This window comes from Rousettus aegyptiacus, unplaced genomic scaffold (genome assembly GCF_014176215.1).
Source record: "Rousettus aegyptiacus isolate mRouAeg1 unplaced genomic scaffold, mRouAeg1.p scaffold_m13_p_4, whole genome shotgun sequence".
Classification (NCBI taxonomy): domain Eukaryota; kingdom Metazoa; phylum Chordata; class Mammalia; order Chiroptera; family Pteropodidae; genus Rousettus; species Rousettus aegyptiacus.
In genome coordinates, this window is record NW_023416307.1 from 116,963,340 (window position 1) to 116,968,197 (window position 4,858).

The window sequence follows — 4,858 nt, forward strand, 5'->3', positions numbered from 1 at the left end:
CAGGCTTGGTAGAATTAATATATTTTTTCAAGTTCCTGAATACCAGACTTATACCCATAAATGTGAGATTGACATAGGTGAACAACTGGCTTGATTATTTTGATCATTAAGGATAATTTCTTTTCTTTTCTTTTTTTTTAGGCAAGGCAACCCTTGGTTGACCTCACAGGTTGCAAGGACATTGTCAGCTTACAATCCTTTATTTTTTATTTTTTATGCCTATAGCACCTGGTCTTCCTAAGTGATCTCCCATCCAAGTACTAACCAGGCCCGACCCTGGTTAGCTTCTGAGATCAGACGAGATTGGGCTTGTTCAGGGTGGCATGGCTGTAGATGGCTAATTTCCTTTTAAAAAATTTTTCAATTAAATTTATCAGAGTGACATTGGTTAATAAAATTATATGGATTTCAAGTGTACAATATGATAATACATCATCTACATATTTCATTGTGTATTCAACATCCAAAGTCAACTCTCATCACCATATATTTGAAACCCTTTATCCTTATCTAACTCCCCCCTCAGCCTTTCCCTCCAGTAACTACTAAACTATTGTCAGGATAATTTCTAAAAATCAAGTTTGGCCCATAAATTTTCTGATCTCTCATTACCCATACAAAACTCAGTGTTATCACATTTTCTCCCCTCTCTGCTATCACTACAAAATTGCCCTCATCCTTGAGCCGAGGAGTACAACCAAGGTTAGAGTATCATTTCCATGAACAACCAATTTTTTTGAACCACTTTATTGAGGTATCATTGATATGTGTAAAAAAAACAAACAAACTGCACGTTTAATGACATAATTCTGTGATTTGGGGGCTAAGTATACACACCTGTGAAACTGTCACCACCACCACATATCCATCACCTCTCAGATTTTCTCATGTCCCTTTTATTATTATTTGTCGGTGTGTGTGACAGGAACACTTAACAAGCTCTACCATTTTAGGAAATTTTAAGTATATAATACAGTATTATTATCTATAGACACTATGTTGTATAGTAGATCTCAGAAATTTACTTATCTTGTATAACTGAAACTTTGTACCTTTTGACCATCACCTTCAATTTTTCCCTTCCTCCAACCCCTACCAAATAGCAATCTATGCTTCCATGAGCGTGACAATTTTCAATTCCATCCTAGGGTGTCTTACTGACCCTCCACAGATCTTCTTTGGGGTTGTCTGACAAAAAGCTAAATTTTACTACCTGCAGCTGGGAAGATAGCTTTGTAATGCTACAGTATACATCTCTTCAATTTCCTGAGCATTTAAAAAATAATTCTCTCTCTCTCTCTCTTTTTTTTTTTTCCAGTTAAAATGCAGTCTGAGATTGTTCAGAGAAATAAGCAGCAGCAGCTTCAAAAGCTGAGGCCCCTTGGGCCTTCAGGAACTTGAGCTTTGCCAACTAGGAACTTACATTGTCTTGTGAATTCTGATAAGGTATTTGAATTTGAGAAAACTGAAAACCAAATTCCTCTCAGATTTTTCTTTCTCTTTTTAACTTAAAAAAAAAGTTATTCCTTTTAGTTTTTAACCTTCTACACTACACAGATTTCTGTAGTTTTTCTTTATCCTACTTACCTTGATAGAACAATGAGAGATATATTTTGAGCCCTGAGACTGGATTATCAGAGATCTACTTTCTCTCATTCAGTAAAGAAGGAAAACTTTGATCTCTTCTACTCAAACCAATAAACAAATTACTATTCTTCATAAACATTTCCTTGGTTCCCACCCCTTCATGAGTTCTTAGACTTATCTGACAATAAAAATAAAGAAACAAAAAACTCATATGGCATTTGGTTGCTTAGAAAACTTACTTAATTCATAAACTTGAAAATAAAAATGTGATGTGAGAAAATCTTAAAATAATATTCACTTATATCCTTAGTTAATCTAATACTCTCACTCATCAAGTTATTGTGACAAGTAGACTATCACAAATCTGCTTTCCAATTTAATCAAAAACCATTCCAGAGAGCTACTCATATATTTTAAGTATTAACGCAACTCATAAGAAAACATACAACTGGTCAATTGTGTACCAAGGTAACTGTCATCATATAAGTCATATAAATGATTCCTTCTTCCATCCCTCCCTTCCTTCCACAAGTAATTCTTTTTTTTTTTTTTTTTTTTTTTAAGCAAGACAACCCTTGGTTGACCTCACAGATTGCAAGGACATTGTCATCTTACAATACCTTATTTTTTATTTTTTACGCCTACAGCACCTGGTCTTCCTAAGTGATCTCCAATCCAAGTACTAACCAGACCTGACCCTGCTTAGCTTCCGAGATCAGACAAGATTGGGATTGTTCAGGGTGGCATGGCCGTAGACTACAAGTAATTCTTAAGAACTTCATATGAGGACATATAATAAAGATGTAAACAAGGCATAAAGAACCTTAATAGAGGCTTATATGAGATAGTCTCAGGCCCTATGACTTTGCCATGAACCTCTCTTTAAAATAGGTTAAAGGAATTAGTACTGGATTCCTATTTGCCACAGTTTCCTCTCCTAGGAAGCAGTCAAATGGGTGGGAACACCTCCCTCCTTTGACAGGTAGCCTGAGTGCTATGGCTGGCACTCTGTTGTAGGTAGCAATTACTCTCTGCCCTCTGCCACAAAAGTTCCAAGAGAAATAATTGATTTTAGGTAATTGAAGGCTTCAAATTTCAAATAAGAATAGGGAACATGGGGAGTAATTGGTCATGGTATGGCAGTGGATATCATAAAGGATAAAGCGAATTAAAAAAAAATCAGCGTAAGAGAGAAAGAATAAAGAGGGTGGCTCCATAGTATAGTGGTTAGCACGTCTGCTTTATGCGCAGTAGGTCCTGGGTTTGCACCCCAGGTGGAGCCACAGACCAGACCCCAGGTGCACCAGGCCCTCTGGTGCACCTGGCCCTGGGTGCACCAGGACCCAGGTGCATGCCAGACCCCAGGTGCATGCTGCGAGCATGTGAAAGGAGACACCCTGCCTTCAGGGATCCAGTTCTTAAGGGGAAAACAGCAACATCCATAGGTCAGGGATAGAGGGCGGGGGCGAGGAGTTAAAGAGGAGAAGAAAAAAGAGAATGAAGAAAGAGAATGAGTGAGAGGTATTTGTGACCTTGGGGAGATGAAAGCATTTGAATATGAGCACATTTTATCAGAAACAGGTAATAAAAATTAAAAACTGGCTTGTTTTCTCCCATTGTAGAAGCATAGGAAAGGAATAAACTCCAGTTGTCATAGAACACACTTGTGACTTAATTGTACTTGGTGGCTTAAAAGAAATGTGGCTTGTTTTTGACCACTGAACAAAGAGATAAGGAAATATGATACACTAGGCTCAAAGGGTTCAGGAACAGATCAGAAACTGTAGGAGCTGAGCTTTGTTATTTGGTTCATTTCTCTGACTATATGTCCTGAAATTTAAGTCCATGGAATTAAATAAGTTGAGAGAAAAGTCTCACCGAAATGGGGCTGTCATGAAAAATTTTGGCAGATCCGAAAACACAGAATTTGGAAAGAAGAATATAAACAGTTGGATTATTTAGCTTGGAGGAGAAAATAACTAAGAAATGTTAATAATCAAATAGCTACAGAAATCCCCTTTTGTAAGGGAAATAAGCAAATAAATAAGCAAACATGTGTGTATATGTGATTATATGTACATATATATACATAAAAACATATACCTATGTATTTATTTATGAAAGTGGCAAAATGAAACTATAGAAGGTATAAATAAAAATCAGTTAACACTAATGATCATTAGAGCTGGATTTAAATGGAGGGCCATGAAGGCTATTACAAATGTTTTCACAATTTCTAGACCCATCTAGCAACAGGAAATACTGGTATAGAAACATATGAGTAGGGCCTGATTCTTCATGTGAGAAGGGAAAAGGTCTGAAAGATGTCAAGGCTGTTTTTGAACCCTGACTGCAAAGTGAAAATGCTGGTTTTAAGCTTTTAATGAAGCTTGGAGGCAAACAGTTTATAACCCTGGAAATATTTAATTTGGGGAGGTTTATGTTAAGATAATAAAATAATTAGCTTTTCCTCATTAGAGGCATGCTGAGCAGTAGGGTGGTGTGTTCTGGAAAATTACATTTCTGCTCTTTGACTTAACATGTGTGGATTGATGCAAATCAGATAGCTGACTGACAGGCGCTTTAACACGTTTACCTTGTTTTAACTAATTACTCGTTCAGAGTCATTGGAGGTTCCATTTTAAATTAACAACTACGAGGTATTAAATGCAAACATGTATCTATTGAGAAATTAGCAAAGAATAACAAACTGCATTGTTTCTGATCTGTGCTTTTAGTTCTCTGTTGCCTATGTGGACAGCAACCTGTGGACCTCCTGTCAGATCCGTCAGATCTGGCTAACTGCCTGTTTTTGTGAAATTTTATTGGAAGATAGCCATCCCCATTCCTTAGTGTTGTTTGTGGCTGCTTCCCCATTACAAGGGCAGAGTTGAGTAGTTGCAATATACACTGTACACCAGCAAAACCTAACCTATTTACTGACTGGCCTTTCCAGGAAAAGGTTTGCAAACTCTGGCCTTAAAGGTCACAACCGTAATCTGTAGTAGTTCTTGTCCATACATTGTTTTAGCTAGAGGTTTGTTTTCATATGCTCATTGATTACCAATGGACAGTACATATGTTTACAAAATAAAATTCAAGTTTGATGTTCTATTTCAGTCCTTTATTTTAGTCTATGTGACTCCAAGTACATTTTTTTGGACACAGTCTATGAATTGATGAAATTCAGAATGAATTTTGGTGAGTGATGAAACATGGCTTAATTTGACGTTGTTGTGCTTCATTATTCATGCTTTTTTGTCATTGGACT

The 4,858-nt window shown here is 36.7% G+C and overlaps 2 pseudogenes; both read right to left on the reverse strand.

Annotated features, from left to right (window-relative positions):
• Positions 1–216: 216 nt before the first annotated feature.
• LOC118602740 lies at positions 217–335 on the reverse strand (annotated as a pseudogene).
• A 1,890-nt stretch (positions 336–2,225) lies between these two features.
• Positions 2,226–2,344, reverse strand: LOC118601987 (annotated as a pseudogene).
• Between the last annotated feature and the right edge of the window lie 2,514 nt (positions 2,345–4,858).